General features: G+C 40.1%; 1 protein-coding gene across 4 annotated transcripts in view; it reads left to right on the top strand.

Annotated features, from left to right (window-relative positions):
* Positions 1 to 13,584: 13,584 nt before the first annotated feature.
* The window catches only part of SEMA3D (semaphorin 3D), a 145,850-nt gene continuing 131,474 nt past the window's right edge, over positions 13,585 to 27,960 (top strand). Inside the window, exon 1 of one of the 4 annotated variants that reach the window (XM_065667276.1) lies at positions 13,585 to 13,667. The gene's annotated coding sequence lies outside the window, so the exon portion shown is untranslated. Of the gene's footprint in view, positions 13,668 to 13,926; positions 14,062 to 14,129; positions 14,151 to 14,179; positions 14,275 to 27,960 lie in introns of those variants that run through there. The other 3 variants (XM_065667292.1, XM_065667304.1, XM_065667294.1) reach the window with 3 other exon arrangements.

Raw genomic sequence — 27,960 nt, 5'->3', positions numbered from 1 at the left:
AAACAGAAGTAAAATAAAGCAACAATAGAATCAAACCGGGTGGAACAAAAAGACATTATGGCCATGAACACTTCGTAAATGCTTTTATATGAATAAGAAATACATTGTAAACACAATTGACTGTCTCTGATCACAGCTTGAAGAGGATCTGTGTGGAATGAAGATTGTTCAAATTCCAGCTGATTACTGAGGATGAAAAGCCAATGGCTAAAATCATCCTAATGAAATTAAAGTCTATCAAGGTAAAAATGCTTCTGAATTTCACGATTTCATTTGCTCTGAGAAAAGGCCAGAACAACCCCCAACAAAACTCCTCTCACTGCAAAACGCTGACACTTTTAAGGTATTTTATAGCTTTCACTTCACATGTCAAGTGGGGTCTGCCTACAGCCAACACAGTTTAACCATTCTGTATTGAAACTGATCTCTCAACTTAAGGCTAGTAACACAGAAGACTACTGTGTTTAATATAATCTAGGTCTAACCCACTCTTGCAATGGAAAATAAGTAATTTATAATTCTTTTTAAATAAATCTTTTCACCACTTGTTTGTTTTTGTTTTGTTTTGGGTTTTTTTTTGTAGAAAACACAGTATATTACTTGGCATAAGTGGTAGGATATTGTGCAATACACAACAGAGTTCATACTTTCAGTCCACTGCAGTGTTTCAGCATAGCTTCATGAAGGTCAGCACTGCTGCAACAAATTACATCAGCCAAGGATCTGCCATGGAACTGAGCTGCAAATTTAGTGTGCAATATACAGGGACAAAAAGTAAAAAAAAAGAAAGTGCTATTTATAATGAAAAAGTAAGAACAAAGGGTTGAGTCTCTTGTCAAAAAGTCTCCTGCAACACAAATTTTATATTTATTGTCGATTTCAGTGACTGACAATTCACTCTTCACTAAGCCGTAGTGGATATGCGGTTTGGGGTATTTTGCTTCTATATACCAGATACAGAAAATAACATAGCTTAAGGGTCATGAAAGGGGCGAAGTGACATAATGAAACACAGAAATAGAGAAATCAGCAAAGCTACCTGGGAGGCCAAAAGTACAACAGAAAGCCTCCCAGAAGTCTGTTGTTTATGTCAGCAGAAAGGTTTGACATGAAAAAAAGAAAAATTACAAATATTTTAATTTTTTAAATAAAAATGTATGTTCGCTTTAATCACATCATGGAATCTAAAGAACTTAAGTAAAATCTTTCTTTCTGGTTCCAGTTATTTAAAAAGAACACAACTGTTCCTCATCCTGTCTCTAGCAGCTGCTACTTTTTTCAAGTTTCAGAGGACAGTGCAAGAATTTCTCTAAAGGACGCATGTAAAAAAATCTGCTAGAAGGAAAGCTCCTCTCAGAAAAACAGATGCCATATTTGAATGGTGCCCTTACTGAAAAATGGTAGAACTGAACCTTAAGTCTACTTTCACACATCATCTTTCAAAACATATATCAGACCATGAATGAAAAATGTTAGTGCCATTGGGGGCACCAGTTAAGAAAAATATGCAAGGTTTGCCAGAATATTATCTCTTCTTTGGAGAACATATGTAATATGACAGTTCTAAATTCTATCATATTTTTCTCCTTGAGTGCTCACAGACAGGACATTGAACTTTAAAGAAATACTATGAGACCAGAAATCTGAGGTTAATGGGTCTGGTTTGATATAACTGCATGGCTTTTCTATATGTAATTAAGTGGCTGGTCCTGAGAGAATAATCATCTACTCTTTCCACTAACCTGAAGATGTGACTACTCAAGACTTTTAGAGTCATTCCCTAAAAGCTGAGAGTAGCATTTTACGAATCCACCCTGTGGCTCATGGGATCTCAGAATCAGCCCACAAGTCTTCACCTGCCTTGTTTGCAGGGGAGTAACGAAATTTGGCTGGTTCTGATTTTTTCCCTGCAAGTTTCTATCTTGCCTTATTTATAAAGACTTCTCACCTGCCCATATTCCCCTTTGGACTGCACAGGGATAACAATGACATCCTGGGGCTATGGTGCTACCTGCTTAAAAAGAGTTCTTCAGGGCCCTCATCTGCCTGCTGCAGCAGTATCTATGGTGAAAGAGTGCTATGTGGAAGACTTGATACAAGGCAAAGGTATGAAGTGGCCTTGAGGGGGATTCTGCGCAGTGGCAAGGCAGAAATTCCTACCTTCATCTCTGTCCAGCTGTGTGGGACACAACCATGCTTTTCAGTTACTCCTGTCAGATTTGGCTTAGGTGTTAGCGCATTCCAGCTTACCTCCTTTTTGCAATGATGTGCTCTTTCACACATCCTTCTTCCTTGCTGCTTTACTGAACTATTTTTCACTTTACCCTCTGGTGTGAGGTAGATCATTAAGAGGTTAAATTAAGAAAACTACATATCTAAGACTGAAGAACTGAAATCCAGAAGATTTAATATCTGAAATTGTTCTGTTTTTCTGGTGTTTCTTGTTGATTAGGATGAAAACCTGGCTCTCTCAGTTGCCTCTAGATGAGAGTAAAATACAAAATTCTGTTCCCAGAAGGATCTTCCTTGGTTGTTTTTGTGTTTGTTTGTTTTTTTGGTTTTTTTTTTGTTTGCTTTTTTTTGTAGGCTTTGCAAAACCTCTCATTGTTTTATCCCAGAAATAAGTCTGACGTGCATGAGCTGCTTCTTTAGATGCACAGGACTTGATTCTGATGGCCACATATGAAAGGAGTGGAACTAATGGACATTGTCCATTACAAAAGTACTAGTTTGATGCATGGTTTGTATTTTGCCTTGTCAGTGGTGTGGTATCACAAAACCAGGCTTACATATTTTTCAGTGAACTCCAGGCTAACTGTTTTGGAAAAAGAAGAATGTATGTCTGTACAGGCATCTAAAGATACTCTGTAAAGCCATGAGCACAGAACCCATTGCTGCCACAAGGACCACAAAACCCAGGAGTAAGTTGTTTCTGATCACTCCAAAAACCACCTAGATGCTTGCCAAGTCTGTTTTCCTTTATAGTTTAATTCTAGATTCAGTAAACACAAAGAAAAGGCCATCAAACGGAGGCTATGTAATTTACAGTTAGAACGTGCAACTGGTGTTTTATAAAAATACGGGTACAGTTATGTTTCTGGGTTGAACTGAAAGAACCACAAGTTTTGACAACTTGCACCTGCAATATGATTTTGCTGGATTTTGAGAAAAGTAAAATACTACATTACATGTACACAAAGGGTGTATTCCTTAGCCATGGTCCTCTTTTGAAACCTAGCTCTTGAACAGTGTTGCCAAAAGAAACAGCTTTTGTGCTTTCAGACAGCCAACATCTTATAAAACCAGGCAGATGAATGATGCTATGTGTAAAGCATGAATAAAAATATCAAAGATACGAAGTTTCAAGCAGGCTTTGGAGGCCAAGAAAACTGTATTAAAATTCACCCCATAGAAAATAAAAGTAAGTAACCCTGGGACCAACCTGAGCATTTAGTCCTGCTCCAGAAGCTAAAGCCTTTGAATGTTCCTGAGACAGAATGATCCCTCAGTTTGCAGTCAGAGTTCCTAAGACTTTTGAAGTGGGTTTCACCACTGGGTTTGTTCATTGACAATAAAAGTATAAGTCTATGGTTGATGAATTTTATGTTGAATGAATATCTCTACTGTTATTTGAGAATGACAGTACTCAGAGCCATGCTCTGGAATTCTGTCTTTTGAATTTGGGAGAAGCCTTTTACCATCAATAGCAGAAGGCTGGAATTACATTCAGATTAAAGCCAGAAGAAAAAATTTGATAACTCAGACAAGACAGCCTTCATAATTTAAATTACAGAATTGTATTAAAAGAAATTATGCTTGAGTTAGCACTTAATAATTCAACAGCATGAATACAGTTCCACAGTAATCTCTAGAGTTATATCAGTGTACACCTTAAATAAATATAATATATTACTTAATTTATGTAAATGAAAGAATTGAACCCAACATTGATCAGCAAAGGCACACACTGCTTTTAGACTTTCTCACGCCAGTAAAATATGCAGGTGAAAATTTCCTCTCTGTTCTTCAAAGCAGTTGCCAGCTCAATCTGTTTTCACTTATATGTATGTAAAACGTAAATATTAATACCGTAACTATAGACTACAGAAAGAGTTAGATCTATTTATCAGTTGTTATAGAAATGCACAGAAAAATTTGTTCTTTTCCTAGACTACACCTCATTTTAATCAGAAGCTAGCAACTGACCATCAAAAATCGTAAAAAGAGTGGCAGTATACATATAAAGGTCATCTGCAGGTTAGTTCTGGATGACAGTCATCTCACCTGATTTTACCTATGTGAAGATTAAAGCTCTGACAAAGAACTTGTCACCATAGGTTGCCTTTGTTGGGCACCTCCAAAGAAGTAATTTGATCTCTCTAGAACAGAATCTTGTATACTTTGGAGGTGCTTATTTCCCTTCTTGGACTAATTGGTAATCTCTGGTGACTGGATCATAATTAGTGCCTTACTCTTGGCTCATACTAGCCTGGTTGAGCTTTTCAGAAGTTCCCCTGATGGTGTTCAAGGCCAGGCTGGACAGAGTTTTGTGTGATATGGTCTAGTGTGAAGTGTCCCTGACCATGGCAGGGGGTTGGAACTGAATTATCTTAAGGTCCTTTCTAACCCTAACTGTTCTATGATTCTATGACTCTGTAAGTTGAGAATGATTCTGCATGACCAAGAAGTACTCCAAAGACAGGAACATGAGAGGTCACAAACTGAATAATAGGAAGTGAGAAAACAAAAGTGTACTTTCACCAGTATTTTTTTTTAAATGCCTTATGTAATGAGAATATTCCTCCTTTATTTTATTCTTTCGTCCTCTCTGCATAGAGTTGCTTTAATACAGAGTGATTCTGGCAGTAGTCCTCACTGTTACAATATACATCTTGGATGGATGTAGGAAGATGGATCAGTTTTTGTCCCTCAATCACACAAGTTACAGCTTGGATATATATTTGAGCTCTTTGTGACCTTGCAGATGCTTCCATTGTGAACAATCACTTCATTTGTTTCCCTCATTCTTTTTTATTTGTGTTTTATTATTTTTTATTCAAGGCCAGGTTTTAATAGGTTTTCTTTTTTTTTTTTTTTTCTTTCTCAACAGCTAACTTCACAAATAATACAGTGTGATTCTTTAATCCCTTTTGACACTCAAATACAGGATAGATGTAAATACACCCAGGTAAACTTCAAAGTTATCAGGTATTTTTAGTACTGCTTAGATATGACCTGGAGTTCTCTAACATACATCTGGATCTGCTCTGTTTTTAGGTTTTGCCGACAATACATTAATGTCTGGTAAATGGTCTACAGGGTCTTATGTATTCAGAGACCTTCACAGGCCAAAATAATTTGCTGTTGTACTTTTGCCTTCCAAAAATCAGGATGATGAAACACACTGCTACAATGGGCTTTGCTCTAACACTATTTTAAAAATCAGTCATCTCTATAATGATCACGGTTATTAGACATTGGAACAATTTTTCCAGGGATTTTTCTTACTTTCAGTTACTTTGGTCAGGACTGACATTTTTTTCTTATGTATCTGTTCTAGCTCAGCCTGAGTTTGAAGGCTGAACTCAAACATCGTCCACTGAAATTCCTGAGTCAGGTCAGAGATAAGTGATCATATCTTAGTTTTGGCCTTACAGTCTTTCTCTATATAAACTAAACCTTCTCATCTGACTGACACTAATGTATAGCTGTTAAGTAGCATAGACTGCAATAATTAATAAATGATAATAAATCATGGAAATACGTCTACTGGTATCAGTGCGAGGAGGTATTAGTTAAGCTCAATTTCCATTTCTTTCTCTGCTGCCAATCTAATCAATACTTAACTACAGAAAAATTAAACTGTTTTTTTTCTGCGCTGACCAAAGCTGTTGGAAAGTACCCGATTTGTAAAAATGTCAGTCTTCCTTTCTAGTCTAGAGCACCTTTTTCCTTTTCTATTTTTTTTTTTACTTATGTTTCTTTGTGAACTGAAAGCACCTGGAGCTATGCATTGACTTGGTAGATAGATACAGAGGCTTTCCATATATAATGCACTTGGTGTTCAAGTCTATTTTCAGAAGCATTCTCTCACTGCAGCTGTTTTTCTGTGGCCTCAGGTTTTGCTCTTATTGCTGTCAACAAAAGCCCTTATTTACTGAAAGAAGGAAGTCTGAAAGAGAAAATGCTATAAGCTAGCTAACCAAACTGATCTATATGCTGCGTTTCACTTTATAGGTGCAGTTTGCTAGGACAGAAGATACCTACCCAAACCACAGTATCAAATGCTGGCTCTTGAATGCACTGGGATCCTTCACATTTGAGTTCAAATTGCAGTACTCGCAGCTGATAGAGCCACTGAATATATAAGCATTTTATACGGATGCACATGGTTTCAATGATGCTAAAGTTATTAGTTTGTTTTTCTTTTTTTGTTTTTAGAATTTTTAAGCTATAGCCCTGAAGACTGAATGGCAGCCAGGCACAGCCACATCTAGAAATGTTGCTGATGTGAACTGAATTAAATCTAGTATAAAGCCGAATAAATGATTTCTGCAGAAACCAGCAATAAACAAAATTAATTAAAAATCTGTTTGTTTAGTTTGAATAAAATAGCTTTCTTTCAGACTCTGAAAGCAATTTTATTCAACAAGAAACACCAACATGTGGTCACTCTGTTTCCAGGTTATAATGCTGACATGAATAGCACCCTTCATAACAGAGTTCTCAATAACCTTTGGACTTGATCCTGAAAACACTTTGTATGTAATTACGTTGGCTTCAGCTGTACTACTTCAGGGTGGGTTTCACTCACTTAACATTAGACATTTAGAAGCAGACATGTAGGCCCCCTCTGCAGTCAAAGTAGAGATACAGAAAGCACTAAGGAAGAAGTTGTGTTCGTGGTCTTAAGTATTTTGTTTTCAAATGGGATGCCTCATCACATACGGAGATTGACATCAATCTCTAGTGACTGCATAAGAAGCCTCTATGATTAGAAACCTAGGGTTTAGGAAATGTTTATTTGAAAATTGGAGTGTATATAATTTTGATGGTCAAAAGCTGGGATCACCAGTACACCCGTCAACTAAGCAGTTTGTGGAGAGAACCAATCAGTGCAATATTCATCGCTTTATTTAGAGTAAAACATATTAGTAATGATTGGTGCCTCATTTAGCTAGAAAGGTGGTAGTAGTCTGAAGGTGGTCTGTAGTACAATCAAACCTGGATGCAGTCATGTTGTAAATGGGGGTGGTATGCAAGAAGGACTCACTTCATTATGCGGACTAGAACCACAGTAATGAGAGAGGAGGTTACAGCTCCCACAGAAACCAGTTCATCTGCTATGAATCACTGACCACATGGGCAAGAGTGAGTTTTGTTCCTGTAAAGTGCTGTTGAACTGTGAAGCAAAAACAAGACAAGAAAATGGTACTGGTGTTTTCTCAAGAGCTCCCCACAAACTACACTTGTGATTCAAAATGTAGCTCATTGTAGGTTGTTGAGATACTCAAAATATGATGATACAAGGATCTTGCTAAGCTTTTGGGATTTGGCTGCTGTTCAGTGGGATTTAGATGTCTCACTAACCTCTTTTTTTGAGATTAGCTTTCATGAAGAGAGAAACCTACACTTAAACCTTTGAAGTTTCCCTCCAGAGCTCCCCAAATCCACAACTTCCATGCCTGTCTGCATTAGAAATGATGGTGTGATCTTCAAGTAAAGAGTCCATTTCCTTCAAACCTGCTGCACGGGTATTTCATGAAAGAATTCAAACAGACTTCTAACACAGAACAGAGAGACTGTGTAAACAAGTGTACTGTACCAAGTTACTGTTTTCAACCTTCTGACAGCTGATAACTCTTACATATGAATTTTGTACTGACTTGGCTGGTAGTGTCTTATCTTAAGCTACTAACAATAATCTGTTCTCAGTGATGAAGCTATAACAAATTCAGTGTTTACAGTTTAAGGGAGACAATCTTTTAATACAATCAAAATACCTATTTATTGAGGACAGTGAACATGAGCCCACGTAATGTATGCTGCAAATCATTAAGGCATGTGGTTCCATTTAACACTATTTTGCTTGCAAAGCGATCACCTAGAGTTAAGGTTTGCCCTAAATTGGGTAGGAAACAAAAATATCCAAGAATAAATAATAAATAGGGTGTGTTTTGGACAAAGCTATCTTTTAGAGCCAGATAGAACATTTCTATCTATAGAACCATTGCTTGCATGTTTGTCTTCCCTTAACCACAAGCACATATTTTCACTAGAAAAAAACTGACTTTTAGGCATTCACAAAGATTTGTTCATGCTAAGGATAAACAGAACTAGATATGTTGTGTTCTGAGATAAGAAAATACATGAAACCATTTATTGTAATAGCACTCATGTTTTATTAAAATGAAAGGGGGTTTATCATTGGCACAGCCACTGCTGAGTGGAACTGGAGATCTCTGGACACAGATTTTATTTCCACCCTCCCCTGCTTGGTGCTGAAGCTAGTAAATCAATACAGCAGTCCTTGCCACTCAGTGAGATCAGGATAATGCCTTAAACCAATTAGTTCAACCACTGGTTTCAGTGGAAGTAGCAACAGGAGGTAAAAATGCCCTTCCTTAGAAATATTGAAGTATAATTTTTACAAAGCAAGAAAATGAGAAAATTCATTTCATGGAAATTAATTTCTTGTCTGACTCATAAAATACATAGAACTGTGGGCTCTCAGAGGCTGCTTTCTTTTCCTACCCAGGACACACATTGAAATACAACAAGCTGTTTTCTTGTCATGCTATTTATTATGTAGAGACTGAATTAATATCCCAAGCATGATCTGTAGAAAAAGATTTTATTCTGCTCACCATATCTGGGTCAGATACCACACTGTGCCCTGAAGTTTGAACTAAAGTGAGAGGAAACTGTAGGTGCTTCATGAGATAGCTGTCTTGACAGGATGGGGATTAGACAGTGATATACTTGGGATGTGTAATGGCTTAATTTGTACCTAACCCTGTGATGTGCTGAGCAAAGTTAAGCATTGTAAACTCAAATGGAGTTTGAACATGTTCAGTACTTCAGGATCAGATCCTTTATGACTAAGTTTTGATAATCAGCCAGGAATTTGGCAGCAAGACAAAGATGGATATTCTACTTTACCTAACACTTTTAAGGAAGGCTTTGTCTCCTTTTATGTAATATCTTAGACTTTTCTCTGCACCTTTCAAAAAAGTTTCCCTTTGTCTTTCATTTATTTCTTTTTGAACATCAGCTCAGTGGAGACAGATTATCTCTTACATCTTATAGCAATGAATGAAGTGAAATCTGCTCTTATTTGGGAGCCACAGGGGCTAGAAATGCACTTCATGCACTCTAACCCCCAGCAGGATTTCTCCTTAAGCAAGTTTCAGTGCATGCTGAGCTTCTTCACAATCTGGTAAACTGAAAGAGGCTTGACCTCCCTTTTCTGCTCTGGCTGCTTCTTGTTCTCAGTGGTTTAGATCAGTCAAAACTAGTGATGATCAGGTAAAAACTAAAATTAAAGGGCTTAAAGAAACCTTTGTCAGTAAGGGTTTGCAGGTACAGTCAGTGTTTGCAGCTTCATGTTCCTTAAGCACAATGTGTGGTGGGAATAAGGATACAATACCGATGTCTGGTTCTCTGATGACCTGCATATAAATACTGTTATGAATAAATCAGATTACAATGTCAAGGCTCTGTCCTCTGTCCAAGCTATATTATAGAGAAAAGAAAGGAGCAGATACTGACACTGGCTTTAAGGCTTCTTGAGGAGGGAGAGACGTGAAATCAGTGTGTCCAGCTGTACAGATGCTGCATTATAGTTACCGACACTAGAGTAAAACAGACTCTTCCCAAATTGGTGGGAGAAGGAGTCTCCTTCCCTTGCCTTGCTCTGGAGACCCCCAAAGGTCAGCCTAGGTGCATCAGCACAGGGCAACAGGCAAACTCTGGTTATTCCTGTTCAGACAAAGCAGAATCCCAAGCTGCAGAAGGAGCCTTTATCTCCTGGTAGACATTAAGTTGGCAGTTCAACACCTTACTAAAATTACTGTTTCTTTCTCACTCTCTTTAAACCACCTGATTTCTAGTAACTCTATGACCCATATATAATTCTGTCCTCTGTATAAGCCCCATCTATCAGTACATGTCCCTTTATTGTCTTTGGAAATATACCTGCTGTCTTTAATGGATATTGATCCAGATTTGTGGACAGTGTTGGAGTATGAATTTGACTGTATTCATACTGTGGGACTCAGCCTGCCAATATGCTTGCACAGTAACTGTACCTAGTGACCCACTAGGAACTTAGTGAGACAAGCCTCCCCAAGAAAGCACATTTAATGGCTGAGTCAAAAGTAGAGGCATTTCAGCTTGACTGAATGGTGGGGTTTGCCCCCAGCTGGCTGCTCCCTTCCCACCCTTACAAAGGCTTCACCACTTGCGGACAAAAGCTGAACTACACATGAAGTAGCACCTTCACTGCTCCAGCTGGCAATCCAGCAGAAGATAAATCTGTTCTGGGCTTCAATAGCTTTATTTAACATGCTAAGCATAGAAGTTGCTCCAGGTTTGGCACTTTCATGTCTGCTGTTGGAAGCGGGGGCAGGGATGGGTGGCTGGGAATAAGCATGACCAGGCCATCTATTATGTCAATACCTAATTTCTTGGTCTTCTCAGTGGAGAATGGGAAGGTTCCTTTGAAGTTTTTAGAGTTGGACATGAGTTACATGGTCTTCTCATGAAGGATCTCAAAGACACCAAATACATATTTGTTCAGTTGGAAAAGATCCACTAGGAACAACTTAGCACTACACTGGGAAAACAGTCTCACCTTTGTTAAAAGACTCCAGTAACATCACTGCATTGCATAGTGCTGCAGACATTTCTGTCACTACTTATAGAAGGAATAATAGTGCTCAACATAAACATAAATGCCTATAGTGTGTCAGCATGCTGCTGTCTCATGCTTATCCTGCAGCCTTTACTAAGAGACCATCTATCTGCTTTAACAATATATCTCAGATGAAAATAGTTTCATCTGAAATACGCTAATTTGGCATTACAGTATCTGGCCAGTGTTCAGACTTACGATCAAGCAGAGAAGGAAGCAAACAGAAAGTACCAAAACCAGCTTACATCTTCTCCTAATTATTATTTGCTAAAGATCTAGTTGGTCATTTAATTCATGCTTGTGTCACTGCTTGATGAGAAAATAAAAATGCAGATATCTGATGTTTAGCTCCTGTTCTTTTATGAGCCACTCAGCCTTACAGGAAATTTGCGCAGTTACCCAGGACAGAAGGTGTGGAATTTGGTGTTAGGGGAGCCTCAAATTAGTTATAGAAGACAGAAAAAAAAAAAAAAAAAAAAAAGAAAAAGGGAGAAACCCCTCACTTTTCAAATTCATGGATGTAGCAACCTGTTGAACACTTCTTGCAGCAAGTAGTCAGTGTCCTTTTTGCAGGAAAAATAATGTAATCATCATTGCAATTATTATATTCATCACATCTTCAAAGCATTGAAAGGGACCTTCTTCCTATTAAAACTTCAGACAATTTCATTAAATTTGGCAGAAACACCTGTAACTTTGGGGGCATTTTGAATACCCTGTAAGGGCCAAATGCAGTTCTGACCAAAAAAAGTCACTCAAAGAGGTAGCAGTAACGTAGACAAGAAAGGTAAAATTCCTTCTGATGTCTCGCAGTAAAGCTGTCCTTGTCTGCTCTGGGATTTTCTGAACAGTGGTTTAAAACACAATGTCAAGGAATGCATCAACTGATCATTCAAAATGATACTTTGCAGATGGTGAACGACCCCTCAGCCTGTGTCCATAGAATGAACTGTTTTACAGCCTTCATAACGAGGAACAGAAAGGCATGTTCATTCTGCGCCGTCTGCACTGTAGTTTTACGAATTCACCGGTTTTCATGCAGCAAAGAGCCACAAGAGGGCATCTTTCTTCTTGGTTTCTTCCACTTCAGTAAATGAAGCTCTTAATTATTTCACAAATTCGCTTTTATGATTCTTGAAAGATTAATCTTCTGCTATTTATTCCACCAAAAAAAAGTGTTTTCATTACTTGCAAGGAAAAAAAGTAGCTACTAAAATAAACCATTTCCAAATCCATTTCTTTTACATTTCACAGAGACTGCAGACAGGTTCTGCAAATGAGAAAAGAGAGCTTTCATGCTGATTTATTCTTCACAGGAGCCTGAAACGTCTCCAGTACATGAAGCAAGCAGCACTTTTCAGCTTGTTTTCTTTTTATGTTTTCAGGGTACCTCAAAGCCCAATTATGTAGTACTAGTGAATGCCTGAAAATCCAACAGGGATTTTTCTTCCATCAACCTGCTCCTCATTTTCATTTGCAGAAGGTGATTACCAGCAGAGTGCCTGTGATGTTCAGTGAATACTTGTGAACAAAGTGCAAGAATCATTCTGCAGGAATGTAAAACACAAGCTGGCTATAATCTGCATCATACTGATCACAATGATATTTTATTAGACTGTGCCATCCAGGGATTTAAGCAATGGAAAGTTTTATTGATGATAATGAAATGAATGTGGAAAATGATGTATTAAATCCCCTTTGAAGGCCTTAAACAACAGAAGTCAGTGGCAAGTATGAAACAACCTGTCTTCAAATTCCTTCATTTATTTTGTGGGAATATAAAACACATGTAGGTAAGTACAATCTGTGTATCTGTATATGCAGTTTATAAAACAACATCAACTTGGTACTAACTAACTGTTGTAAAAACCTAGATAAAAGCTGGCGTTTGAAGAGCTTAACCCCACCACACACACATTTAGATCCTATCCTGTATGACCAGACCTCTCATCTGACTTAGGTGTGAACAGCAGATGAGGATGAAGTCCTTCTGAGTAACACGATGGAAACTCCAATATGTCTCTGGACTTCCTTAGTTCTGCTGTTACTTCATGGGAGCAACAGTCAGGGTCTGTTCTACAACTGGATGAAGAGTTTCAATCTGAGCTCTTCACTGAGGGAAACACAGCTTTTGAAAGAACCCCAGTGTGTCTTGTCTGAAGTGTCTGATACTATCTGTGCCATGTGTTCAGTGCCTCTCAGCCTGTGGGCAGAAAGGCTTTTCCTCGGGCAGCCACAGAAGGAAATATGTTGGAGAGAAGGGTTTGGTGTGGGAGTAGATTGGTCCAGGAGAGAAATTCTGTCTTAGGAAGTGGTCTGCAGCATGCAAAAGCCAGAGAACCACCGATGTAGCACATTCCACGGGCAAAACAAATAAATGCAAAGGCAGATGTATCCCAGGCAACTACAGCTTTGCACGTGGGATATTCTTTAAACGCACACCAAGCCCTAGCTCTGGGCCACTGCCCAGCTGTTTTCCCCTTATCAGTTAGTGTGGCGAGCTGGCTTTTTTTCCACTCCCCAGTCCACCAGCCAGTGACCTGCAGCTCAGCTCCAGTGGGAATATGGTCCGGGAACAACTGGAGTGGAGCTGAGACTGCTTTAGACCTCACTGTCAGAAGCAGCCACCTGTGCAGGGTGATCAGAGTATTAGGCTGGGCTGCTCCTGGGCAAACTCCCAGGTGCGTGATCCGAAAGTGCAGGAGTTCTGTGGTCCAAGAGGTCTATGAGCACAGGTTCCCCTCAATGCCCGGTTGGTATCACAGTCTGTGTATGTGCTGTGTTTGTGCGTGCACTCCGCTACTTTTCAGGGAGTTAAACGTTTCCTGGTGGCAGGGGCTGTGACCTACGCCGGGAGCAGCAGCAGTGGGTGTGTGTCTGAGCCGGCTGACACACACACACAGAGGCACACGAAGCAGCCCATTTGCTGGAGGGGTGTGCATGTGCGTGCGAGGGAGTGGAAAGGGGTGGCGGGGATGGAGGAAGGGAAGGAGCCAGGGGAAAGTCTGACACTCCGCGCAGAAGGAGCGAGACCCTCCGCCGCCGCCGGGGAGGAGCCCGCCCGGCTCGCAACGCCTCCAGCACCCGGCCCCCGGCCCCGCACCGGCCTCGCCCCGCACCTCGCTGCCGTTCCGGCTCCACGGCAGGTACCCACCAGCCCCGCGGGGCTCCGCGACTTTGCGCCGGGCACTGGAGCACTTCGCTGCCGCCGCCGCCAAGGGGTAGAGGGGGAAAAGTGCGTTGAATCCCCCGGCTTGTCCCGGAGCCTCCGCTCGGCTCTGCCCCACCCCGGGGACAGGGAACCGGCCGCCGGCACAGGCAGCGGTGGCCGGGCCACCTGCCTTGCTGTCATCGGGGAGGTGGGAAACTGCTGGCTTGGTAAACCCCCTCGGTTGTGCCCTGGGAGGGGAGCAGAGGTGGATGTGGGGGCTCAGGGGCGAGGAGGAGGCAGTTTTGGGGAGCGTGGGTTAAAGGCTGTGGTGCTGCTGCAGGGAGAGGTGTTTCGTTCTCTCAGCCCCGGCACCCGTGCGCTTGCTGCTGCCTCGGATAGGTGTCTCGAGACGATGGGAAGGGCGCAGTCAGCCCGTGGTGACCAGTAAGGAACTGTTGCTTGCTGGAGCGGTGGCAAAATTCCTTCCTTTCCACATAGTTATCCGGCATTGCCCGGAGCGCGGCTTTGCTGAACCTGTCCATCACTAGGAGCTGCGGAGCACCTGGCTGGCCTGGGGTACTCACTAAATGAGATTATACATCTTCTCACAGTGACAACCTGTACTTTGCTTTGTGCAAGGACACAGAGGGTGGTAAAGCTCCTTGTTTTGCCGTGGATATTACAAAACGAAAGTTATTGCTTCTAGAAAGGAGACATTCCTGAGTGCGTTAGGTAATTGGTGACCGTGTACTGAAGAAGTGCAAAGCAGCCACCTATGATTCCTCATAAAAAGCTTCACTTCGATTCGAATTGGGAAGATTAGTCCAAGAACAATAGAGATCAATGGGACAGTCTGACCATAAGCAGAGGGCACTCTGCTGAGAAAGCAGCAGTTGAATGCTGCATCTGCGGCTCTGGCAGAGGCCATGGAGATGCAGGCAAGAACTTTTGCAAGGCTTTTAGCGTGCCACTTTATCTTTTTTACTACTTGCAAATCTAGGGAACAAGTAAAGAGACTTCACTGTTTACCGCTAGAAGGTTTTAATGCTATATGGTACAATATTATACTGTTTTCAAACCCTCATTACTATAGCTGATGTGATTTTAATCTTTGCCTTTTTATCAGTTTGTTTAGCTTATTATGGGCCTGATCCTGAAAAGCAGTACTCATAATTTCTTGTAAGGTATGTAAGGGCCAAGGTCTTTACTACGTTTGTGAAAGCTGGGTGTCTGAATAGCTTTCTGAAGAGGAATTAGGATGGTTTAATTAATTGTAATCCTACTATCAGAGATACCTAAATCCTGCAGGTGTCACACCTCTTTTTCTTTAGCTTTCCAAGACAAGTCCTGCTGGGAGATGCTTTGTAAATAGAAGCATTTTAGCCTTGATAAGGCTGAGCAGTTTGGCTTCACTTTTATTTGAACTTTATTTTGGCTTGGACATCCGGACAAGCCGGAGATCCAGGAACTAAATTTACTTCCCCTCTTCTTACCACTGGATCCATCCAAAAGGGATTATTAGGGTATGAGCAACTGAGCAGACCCCCTGTTAAGGTGCAGTGCTGAAGCACAGAGAGATGTGTTCCAAACCAGGCAGAAACGTTTTGAGCCAAAGTCACCCGCAGCCCGTATGTGGGCTCTGCCCATGGAGCACTTTAACCAGAAATGGAAATAGCAACTTCAGTATCCTCTGCCGCATCTCAAAATATGAGAACTGCAAGAACAAGGGCTAGTATAAGATGTTTCCAGGCCATAATCGCAGGAAGAGAGAAGTGCCTTCTGGTAGCGTTGAGTAAGGGACTACATCTCAGAAAGGTATAATTTTAAGTTGTATTCCTGCCCTCAGCTTTGGCTTGGTGGGCAGCTGCTCTGAGATACCCAGAAGAGAGATACCTCTTTGGACCCCTCTGCCATGCTTTTGCCTTCTCCTCTCAACTGCAATAGCCCTGATCTCACTCTACCTCTTAATAGTTTTGTTTGTTTGCTTGTTTGTTTTTCTGAGAGGTGATGTTTTCATTGTAGATACCACAATTATGCAAATTATACTGCACTCTTGAAATTCTACTGGGATTTTGAAGTTGAATTAAAAGGAAAAAGGCCCTAGGGAAAAAAAAAAAAAGTTTTAATTAAGCTAGAATATTTAATGGAAATTGATGTTGTTCAACGGGAAGGAGCATTTTCTGTGTGGATACTGCATCTTTAGTTCTCAAAGGCTAGATAATGATAATTAAGAAAATCAGCATTGTAAACACTAAGATATTAAAAAGCAAAGCTAAAGAATTGAACAAAACCTGTCTCTGTTTTGGCCCTGGCAGAGGGGATATAGTCAGCATCTTTTTCCATGTTTTATCGCTGAACAAGTGGAGGTGTAACTGTTCCACACAGTGAGGGTCCTGGCAGTTTAATTTTCAGAAGGTTATAACCACTCAGAGTCACTCTGTGAGCATGCTGTCAGCTTCTGGTGGTCAAAATAATGATGTATTTCTGGATTCCTTTTGAATCCCTGTTTTGCTTTTTCTTTCTTTCCTCTTTTTTGCTGTTAAAAGATACAGAAGCTGTAATCTCGGGTGTTTCTCCACTGTGCGCCACTGCAATGTAGACATACCGGTTACCTGTGGCTCTGGAGAGGCTGATTCATCATCTGGGAATCAGCTGAATTCCCAGCACACACTGGCATTTCTTTGGCTGAAACATCTGGTGCTGGAATTGGTCACTGAGCCACCTCTATACTCTTTGAGGTTTCTTACACGAGGGAATCCTTCGATGCTGGTTAATCAGGCTTTCCTACCACGTGCTCCTGGCAAGACAGCCTGTGGGATAGCCAGAGCTATAGTTGGCACGTTGTCTTTTTAACCCATGGAAAATGCCAAAGGTGCATGCTAAGTGTTGTTAAACCAAATAGATGTGGAGAACCTATGATGTGTTTGTTTTTCTTGCTTTCTGGATTTTCTCCAGCTACAAACAAGCAACAGAGAAGCTCATAGTAAAGCCATGCCCAGGAGATGTGAAGCATGGTGGCTGTATTTAAACTATGTGTGAAACAAATTTTTGCTCCATGGGTGTGCTGTTTTTATCTTTTTATAGCACTTCACCTCTGTGGTACTTAATGCAATCTCCCTCCTGCCCCACATTTCTGTCTGGGTTTTATATATTTTGTAAATTTAGCAATGGCAATGGGACAGTGCTTAAATTATTCTTGTATAAATCTTTAGCTCTTTTATCTTTTCCTGTCCATCCTTGTGTATTCAGAAGGGCTCCTCTCTGGAACTGTTATTTTTCATATCCTAGAGACAGGCTGCGTGAGCATCCACGTGTTATCGGACAGTGAGTGATAAAAAAAAAAAAAAAAAAGAAGGAAAAAAGAAAACCCCAGCCCTTCTATTCCACTTATTCCCCAGCTTAGATGTATCCAACGTCACATGGAGGGGATCCAGGATGAGTCAGGGAGCAGTGCTGTGGTCCAAAATTCCAGTTTGCATTACAGCTGGGAGGCAGCGTTTAGCATCATGTGGATTTGTTTTCTTTTAACGGGAACTGCAAAATAATTTATGGGAGTCATACAGCCTAATGGTCAAAGCAGATAACAGTAAGCCAAGATGAACCTGGATTCCCATCTGGGTTGAATTATTGACTCAATTTGACTATCGGAGTGATGGGTGTGGTATTTAAGCCTAGAACATTATACTAGTGTTAACTAAACCTTTGCACTTCTCCACAACATAACTGGAAAATGTGATTAAGGTTCAGAGCTCTGTTAGTACCTAACAGTTTACCTTGTAGTCGGCTTCACTGCTCAGACTAAGCGCAGTACATTAAAGGCATTTATTTGCAACCTTAAGTTGCACCACAAATCCTAAAGGGTCCTGCATAAATACGGCTAAAGACAAATTCATGCCTTAAGAGTTTATATGTACTTGGAGATCCGTAACTCATGAGGACCTTCTGCACTGCCTGAATTTCACACTGTATATATTACTCATCTTTCTGTATCTTTGTGTACATCTTTGTTTTTCTTTCTGTGTTATTATAAACAGAAGGAAGAATAGTGTGAGCTGCTTCTTTTAATGTGGTCAATTTAAAAGCAAAATAAATATAAGCAATTAAACTGTTTCCAATCTAGTTGATCAATGCATCAGGAGACTTGCAGGAAGCAGATATCATACAGAAGAAGAGAGGCTGAAAGTTCTGTAACATCTGAGCATACTCTAATGACGTGCTGGACTGTTGTTTTGTTTTGTTGTTTTTCCAAGAAGATAGGGAGAAGTTACCAATTTTCCTGGAATGACCCCTTTCAAAAATCCTGAAGTCGCTGCAGCCCTGAGTCTCATCTCATCTTGCATAAGCATAACTCAGGAGTAAATGCATTGGAAACAGATAAGCCTAGGATTAACTGAAAATTACATAAAACTAAGGCTGTCATGAAATGAAAGACCCACGTCTGTTCTCAGTCTCTCTGTATGTAGTGGCTTCAAGGGATTGAAGCACATGTTTAAAGACAGACTGCTGTGTAAACTGCTCTCTTGAAAGAGGTATTTTGCTAAAGTTTAAATCTAGAGTGAGATCAAGTCTTTTAAAAGTTAAATGCAGTCCCAAGGGCTGATGTGGCCAAATATTCCAGCTTAATCTTGGCTAGCGTTTTAACATTTTGCACAGCTAGATCTAATGGTATGTGCCTACCTAGCTTGTTATATTCCCTTGGAATTTATCAATGACACACTCCATATAATTGTGGTTACTTTTTGTCCGTCTGAAATCCTTTTTTGGTTTTGCAAGGGAGACACTGCAAGAGGGAGTATGTAAAAAATCCTTTCTCAACCCAAGGCAAAAAGTTGATTTTTTTTTTCCCTTCCACAATGAAGAATTAAAACAATGTTGCTCTCGTGCTTAATGTCAGAATCTCTGCTAAAAAATAGTAAGAAGAAATATGATTAATTTTCCATATGGAACTTATTCCCTGTAATTTTATAATGAACATATGTGAGGTTTTATGAAGACTTACACTAAAAGACTTTAGGAACAGTGTAATAGAGGAAAACTGTTCATAATACCCTTTGGTATCAAAAGAGCTGAAGAGCTACACTTTTAAGAGAGGGAAATAAAATGAAGGACAATGATAAGTAGTGATGTATTGCTGCAAATGCAGTTCCTTTTCTCTAAGATTTACATAAAGAACCAACCTTAACTGTAAGGTTCTTCTCACTGTTTTACTGACATCTTCCACCTGCTTAGAAAATACCAACCATTTACTTGATTTCACAACTTGTTTTCTTTTTTTAAACAGGTGCCTGAAAACATTTATTAAAGACATAAATAAATCTCCAAAGCTACTACAGTATGTCCTAGCAGGGTGATTGCATATTGCATATCTGAAGATCCGCTGGTGCTTAACAGAAATCAGAGGAGACACAGGATCAAATTTATTTGTGTCTGTCTTCTACATTTCTTTAAAATCTCATTTTCAGTAGGAAGCATGCATAAGATATGGACAGTCATGATTTATCACTTCTTTTTGTATAGTTATTAGTTACAAGCAGCGGACTTGTTCTCATTCTGTGAAGTTCTTATTAATTTATTAGCTATATTGCAGTAGCATCTGTTTGTCCTGGTCAGAAATGAAGGTCCTCTTGTGTTCAGTATCAGTGATGTATACAAGTAAACAAAAACCTAAACCAGCTTTCAACCATAGTGTAGGGCAACAGTCAGCAAGCACAGAAGACTGAGAAGCACATGTTCCTCCAGAAGAGAAGTAACAGAATCAGTTTTATTTCATAGAATAAACAGAGATCTCGGCCTGTTTTTCAGTTGTTGAATAATACAAGCATCAGGGCAAAACTCAATTTCTAATGGCATTATGAGATCCCCTATTGTGAAAGATAAACAGCAAATTTGGTCTAATGCCTCAATAAATTAATTACATTGAGTTATCCTGACTTTTTGGTTCCTGTGACCTCCATAGTTTAGCAGATTAATTTCTGAACAATGCAGCTTCACAGAATCCACTTTATTCTGGGGAGTTGTATTATAAGGAAGTTGGGGATTTTCTAGAGGCACAAAGTCTCCACGTGAACAAATCTGGAATTCTTGGATCCATTGAGCCATGTAATATTTTGAGTTGGAGACTAAGCCTTTGTGTTAGATAACAGCTGCTGCACCAAGGAAGTGGACAGTGGCCATGGGGATGACAGTAGCACACAATGGTTGTTCCAAAATAATCAAGGTATAACAAGCTGCATCTTCAGTTGGTATAAATTAGAGACATGTGACTGAAATTAGTGGAGTGATTTGTACAGGTTAAGGCCAGTGCTATGTCTTTAGAAGACATGAGCAGCTCTAAAAGATGAAAGAGAAAACCAGATATTTAAGTTAACAGTATAGATTGAAAGCATTTGGAGAGAAGAGTTGTAAAGACAAGCTGGCAACTGAAGCACTAAGGAAGTGCTATTGCTTCTTGTCACTGCCTGGGTTATTGGTGGTGTGATTTCCAAAAGCTTCAAGTCATGAGGAGTGCCCTACAGCTTAGTCCCAGAGCTGCACGTTTAAACATCTAAATTCATTTAGGATCCTTAGCCATGACCTCTTCCAGCAGATAGGTATCTATGTAGGGTAGTCTTCCTTGTGTCAAAATCTAAAATAATAGTAATAAAAAACAGTAAAAATCCCTAGCATATATTTCAGTGGTTCAGGTGCCTGCTCTTGCCTCAGGTGATCTGTTTTTCAGTTGTGGTCTGCATGGTGGTGGTGTTGGTTCTTGGTACCACAACTTTCTCAGCTACCATGGTTCCCCTTTGTTGCAAGTGCTTGTTATCAAAGGCCCAACAGAAAAGGGCTGTGGCGTGGCATAGTCAGAGCATCATCTTTCAGGGATATGATTTCTCTCACTGGACCTGCTCCAATTAATGTTTTAGCATCGGTGTTGATAGTTCCTATTTGATACTGAACTACACTGTTTAATTAATCATTAGGAGTCCAATCCTACCTGTTCCTAAAGGAATGCACTAATCTTGGGACTGCAGGGTAAAAGGTGTTGGGAGAGGTAGGTCTTCTGTGGGAAAGCTGGACATGCTTGGAGCTCACCTTGGTTTTGCAAGTAAGGTGGGCAGGGTAATGCCTGGTTTTGAGCACCACAGGCACTGAACAGTTCAGAATAACCAGGAATTTATTGTGTGTGTACCCAATGGCCCAGGTGGGTATGGGGAATGTGTTGTTAAGCAGGTTTGGCTAAATGCAAAGCCTGGTAACAGCAAAAGGCAGGTTTTATACTTGTCTCTAGTGCTGAACCTGGCTGACTGAAGAGGCAGTTAAGATCATAAATCTCTGTTATTAATCTAATCTTTTGGCTAAAGCAATTTTAATAGACGAGGATGCTTTACATAACTACCGCCTGAATCACTGTGGTCTGTTGATCTGATGTCTTCTACAGTATATAATGTTGTCAGAATTGAGGTTTTCTCAGATCTGATGAAATCTGAGGAGTTTATTTTAAGACTCACTATTTTGTAACTTGATCTCAAAATTCTGAAGGCTTTAAGGAAAAAGCTGACTGTAGGCAATTTTTTAATGTCAGTCCCAGCTAACTGAGGAAAAAGGGAGAGAATTGATGCATCTAAGAGAGCTGCTAACATTGTTCAGGCCTAAGGGACTTTTAAGTCCTGTTTCTAGAAGAAAAGATTCATTTATGTCTGCTACTCTGTGTTGTCTATCATCTTCTTTATATGGGTGTCCTGAGTAATACCATGTGCAGCGTACAGATTTGTTCTGTAGTTCTAACTTGGTGTTTATAGTCCTCTAGTGACATCTACAAACAGCAGACATTTATTATCTCATAAAGCTACCTCAGCTTGAAAAAAGTGAAAAATGAATCTATGGCAAAGAAATACCTTTCACAAGTTAACATCCCAAAAACCTGTGCACCTTTCAGTGAAATTAAGGGAGTTTTCATACAGGAAGATTTTCCACATTTAGAAAAAATCATTATAGACTGCTTAGGCTGAAGATTGATTAAACTCACAATATAAAATATATGTGAAGGGGGAAATGGTAGACTGATTCTCTTACAGTATCCCTCTGAAAATTCATTTTATTTTGGTTTGGTTTGGTTTGGGATTTATTTTGGTTTCTGTTTTGTTTTTTCCTGGATAGATTTGTACTTTTAAGTACAGATCAATTATGGTGTCTGTGCCCATGAGCCTGAAGCTCCTGTGCCCTTTGCTTCCTGTGACTTTGCTGCGTCTCACTGCTTTCTAAATGGCAAAACACACACACGAGCACTGTTTTGAAACTCATAACGCAGACATTGATCTCTTCAATGGCACTTAAATCCTGCTACTTAGTGATAGACAAATTGTTGTGGTTTGACTCTTACAGTGATGGAAGGTTTGTTCTTTATTCTCCATTTAGTGCTGTTGTACATTGATGTGTAAGAATGAAGACTAAATACTTATGCACAAAATACTGCTGAAAGCTCCAATTGCAATTTCTGTACCTTTTCACAGTCTGATGGGAAAGCAGGAGGTATATGCTGCAAACAGTACAGGGAGTTTGCCTCTTTTAGTCCCAAACATCTGGTTTCAAAGCAAGAGAAGAAAAATAGGCAGAATGAAATTATCATATTTAGTTTCACATCAAGGGTGAGATTCTGCATAGGTTTTCCCATTTTATTCCATTCTCCTGGTTCCATGTTGGCTGTCAGTCAGTGTCCTATGGCATGAGGGCTTGGCCTCTCTTAGCTGGAATTGCCTGTCCTTGCCTCTCTGCTGTAGCAGCTCTCCAGATGGTTCAGGGCACAGGACAAGCTCCTATCTCCAGGCTCCTCCCTTCTGAAACCTCATCTCCTTCCCACAGTTTAACTGTCTCTTGTGCTTTTGTAGGAACTGTAGTCAAAGTTACCTGGATCCTGTCAACTACCAGAAATGGTCCAGACATGATGAGAAAACCTCACTCCCTAGAGGTGCTCTACTCAGTAGCAGTTTTGCATGTTAAAGGGAGAGAAATTCAGACAGATTTCAGTTCTTGTGTCAGGTTTTCATGACAATGGGAAAAAATTACTTTGTGATAACGTTTATGCCACTGCTATCATAGGCCCAGCTGTTCTGCCGCTGGTTAGTGCTGAAATATGGCTAGCAATTTTCTTAGTAAAGAAAGGCTTTATTTCTATTTTTATCCTAGGTTATCACCCTGTTGTAAAGATAATGATATCTGTTCTAATGAACGGTATTTAAAAGAAAAAAAGTACTTTCCATGCTTTTTGTCTTTTCCTTCCTTCCTTTCCCTGCAAACAAGGTAAATGCCACTAAAGTGATGTCAGAAAAGCATTTTGGAAAGTGTTTGGATTCATTGTTTTGTTTTCCATCCAGGAATTCACATGACATAATGGAAAGTGAGATCTGAGACCTCTAAGATAAATTATTAGACTATCTGTAAAGTGCTACACTCATCTTTATGATGAGTATGTAAGGCCAAAATAGCTGGGACACAGTGGCTTTGAATATAAGTAGCCTTGTTATCTTTGGTGCAAGCATCAGCAGAGATTGCAGTGGTCTTGTGATGGTCCTGGGGGAATCTCACAAGGCCCTGCAGTAGACACTGTATTGTTCATTCTGTTCTCAATAGTGTTCTGGTGCTTTGATGACATGATCCTTGTAAAACTGTGCTGTCTTCATTCTTCTTTGAGCCACACAGGAAAAGAGGTGTGAGCACAAGCAGTTAGAAAAGTTGAAAAGGTGCTTGTGGAAGATGGAGAAATTAATGACTGACACTGTGAAAACAGTTTGTTCTGTAGATCTACCAAGACTCTGTGGGCATTATAATCAGATACATCCAGGATCCTCTGTCAGTGTCTCCAGTGTTTCCTCCTAGAAGACCAGCAGCTTTTGTCAAACTAATTTTATTAGATTCCATTGATGGGTTCTGGCCTGAGCTATGAATACATACCAAAAGCTTCACAGGCTTAGCCTCTGTGTGACAACACTCAAAGGGAAAACACAGCTATGCTGTGGAGGCAGCATCAATTGCTCAGAGCTGTTTTTGGACATGCTCAAGTTGAAGATGTGACCTCAGTCCCATGGGTGTCTTTCCTTGTTTAGCTGACATTTCTACCTCCTGCTTTTCTGTTAGTCTGGGAGAAACTCCCCAGATAGGCATTTGAGGTTTTGGCTGTGTTTGCTGCCTAAGTACTTATTCTTCATCCCCTACAGAGATATGATGGTGTATGGGATTCTCTGGTTAGTGTAAAACATGTTTCTCTTGTGGTTCACAAGATACAGGTTGGAAACCCTAACATGGGACGAACCATGTTTCCTTGTTCTGAAGCTTGGGTGATTGGGCAAAACTTTCTCATTTTGGTGCAGGAGTTCTATCTTTTTCAATTTCAGAAGATGGGCAAGGCAATGCAATGTAAAGGATGTTGTGGAATCTCTTTTTCTTCATGTCCCCAGAAACTTAATCCTATTTGGATAATAAGCACTAGTCTAAGCTACGGGATTAAATATAAAGGTAACTGTGTAAGGTTTCTTTGGTCTGTTTAATATAGGAGTTGATCAGTTGTCTCTCTAATCTGCAGTCTGGAAAACCTGTCACAATTAAGCATTTCTTTTGCAAGATGCGTGATGTTTTACCTGTATGATTCCCACAAACTATCTGTACTCTGTGCTTGTAGTTTCTGAAAACAAAATAGAGATAAGACTTTGATGATAATTCAGAGTAGATACAGGATTGTTTTGATTAGCTAGAGATCAAGGCTGCTGATGTAGAAGGGGAGAACTGACCTTGTGTAGTACCCAAAACAGTGTTTTGTCTTGTCATTTGTTTGAATAGTGTGAGACTGTCATCTCTCTTCCTCCAGAAACTTGCTTTTCTGTTCCACCTCACTGAGATAGTAATAAAAAAAAAAAAAAATCATCACAGATTAAGTGAATGGAGCCTATTTTATAAACTGACCCTTATTACAATCTAGGTGCAAGTCCCAGGCAAGTCAGAGAACACACTTAGAATTCAGCAGTTCTCCCCAAGATTATTCTAAGAAACACGTATCTCCCACTACTGAAGCCTGTTCTGGTCTGATAAGGTTTGTCTACATGCGGAAGTCAGCATGCTGTTAGACTAGAATAACAGTGTACAGCATGGTGTCTCCTTCACACTAACTCTCTGCATGACCAGTCACAGCGTCTTATGTCCTGAGGCTGCTTTTGAAGTGAAATAAGCTGTTTTCTAATTAAAAGTCTAATATACAGTTCTGTGTGATGTGATTGCAGAGCAGTCGGTATGGTGCTGATTCATGTCTTACTGTGTCTGGACTCTCATGTTGACAAGCCATTGCAATTTTGAGGGCTTTGTAAATTATAAGTGCAACAGACAAATATCATTGCATTTTACTGTGATACAGAGCACTCAGATGCTACATACTAGAGCAGAACTCTGTGTTCATTGAGGTGAACACAGTATATTCAGTGATTTTAGTGAAAGATCCAACTTTATGCTGGTGTTTGTGTGTTTACTTCCATCAAAGTAACACCGAAAAATACAACACAGAATTTGTCCTCATTGTGCTATTACTGGTAAGTTAACATCTAAGAGTGCTTAGAGAAGAGCCATAAAAATGAGAAGGGAGGCTTTGAGTCAGGTTTGAGTCTGCATAACTTGCTTGAGTTTGACAAAGAAGAAGACATAACTGTAAATACTTCAAAAGTTTAATTCCAAAACCAGCAGAGGATTTGCTTAATGTTAATGACATACCAAAGTTTAGGACAGCAGCTCAAGAGACTTGGGGTTAATTCCATGACATATGTCCTTACGCAAGTCATTTCTGCTTAGATCCTAGCAAATTCCTAAAGGCACCCAACTGCCACTTCTTTGTCTACATCATTGTGTGATAGTCAGCTGAGACTGAAAGCCACCTATTTTAGACAATTAACTTGCTAAATACCTTTTCAGATCTAGATCTTGGCCTCTACCTGCCTCAGCTTTGTATGACTGTAAATTGGTAAAAACTGCCTTTTGTCATAGAGAGTGTGAGAATTATAGGTTCAGAAATTACTGGTGTTGTAAGAATGGGATCCATGCAAATATACTGAGTAGAAAAACTAATTAAGATGTGATTTATTTCACTTGTCTCTAGTGTAAGGTGGTCACATAATCTTCCTGTTTTCAGCACAGACATGAGGCGACAGTATCTGAGACAGGGGATGAATTCACCCCAGTGGTGTCTGTCTTCACCCTCTCTGAAGGGAGCCAAGACAATGCCTGAACTTTAGATGGCTGAAATTAGGCAAGATGAATATTATCTTAAGAATAAAAGCATCAAATAAAATCAACTCAGCTTGATTTTAAGGGAAAAAAATTCTGTAATGAGTGTGTTTGCAGGGATGTTATTTTAATGGGATGACAGAAACCACCTCAAAGAACTTGTGTTTTTCTCCTGTTATTTCTCATAAAACTTTCAGGAAGTCTTTTATTAAAAACTAACTAGATGATAGAGTTCCCACTTCTGTTTCTTTGAAGCAGTCCTTATGCAGACTAGCAACATCCCAAAAGTGCTATGGTGCACATATTACTAATGGATGCTTTATCCAGTACCTACATTTGACAAATCTAGGTCTTCATAACTAAGTGGGAGCTGGGCTCTTTTGAAAATCAATTCCTAATGTCTCTTTCTTTTATACAACAGCCTCATGCTAGTTGGAAGTACTGTGTTACCTCTAGGTGGTAGCTACCTCCTTAATGTGGGTGATTCTCAGAGAAAATACAATTACGGACACTGAGTTTAAAGAAAAAAGGTATGTAGGAAAATCAATGTTATTCAGAGGAGAGCTACAAAAATTATGTGACCTTCTATTAGAGTTGCTGAAAGTCCATGTGCAAAGCAGCTGTGGGATGCTAAGGATCTGAGATAAGGTTGAGCAATACAAAGAAGATAGAGACTCCCTTTTTACAAGGACTCACATGGAAAGGATGTGGGGTCATGGGTACAAGTTACTCTCAGGGAGATTCAGGTTGGACACAAGAGGAAAATTTTTCACAATGAGCGCAATCAGTTGTTGGAATAATCTCCCAGGGAAGCAGTAGATTCCCAAACATTGGACACTTTCAAGATTTGGCTGGACAGGGTGCTGGGACATCTAGTCTAGGTCAAACTTTGCCAAGAAGGGTGGGACCAGATGATCCTTGAGGTCCTTTCTAACCTGGTGTTCTATGGTTTTATGAACAAAGACTCACGGGGAAGACCCAGATGACCTATCTATCTGAGGTCCCTACTAACCCATGCAATTGCACAAGTTCACAGTTCAAAGAAGGATGAGCTTAATTAGTTTATCCTGCTGTAGGTGTGACTCGGTGATACAGCCCTCCCTCATATTATTACATTTGTTACCCTGCTGGGCAGCAAAATCCCTTTGTGACTAGTTTACTCTTTTTGGTTTGCACTCTTCAAAGAAAAGGCCTTCTTTCAGGCTTTGTCCCTCTTGGTTTGATAGCTCCCACCTCCAGCCTCTCCAGAGCTCATCTTCACATAGCTGGATTCTTCTTTCCCTCACAACTGCTTGTCATTTTTCCTGGTTCTCTGGCTTTGCAGGGAAAGGGAGAGGCCCTTTTTGATGAAGAGAGAGGAGTGAGTGAGCAATCAATCACTTCAGGGACAAGGACCTGTTGTTGGAGGGCCTGTGGCTACATACTGGACTAGATTTATGCTTGGAAATGTGTCAATTCTGCTGAATTCAGAAGAGCAAAATATATTTGCGGGAGTTGATATTTATTGCTTTTTCTTGACCTTGAAGACCCGACACCGATTGCTTTGAGAAATCAGAGCTGAACTGTCCTGAGAACTTAGGGGATGGATTTAAGTTTTGCACAGAGGATCTAAACATGGTGGGGATTTTACCTGGGTATGAAGCAGTCCTGACTC

This window comes from Lathamus discolor, chromosome 1 (genome assembly GCF_037157495.1).
Source record: "Lathamus discolor isolate bLatDis1 chromosome 1, bLatDis1.hap1, whole genome shotgun sequence".
NCBI lineage: Eukaryota > Metazoa > Chordata > Aves > Psittaciformes > Psittacidae > Lathamus > Lathamus discolor.
This window is presented reverse-complemented; position numbering and strand designations above follow the sequence as displayed.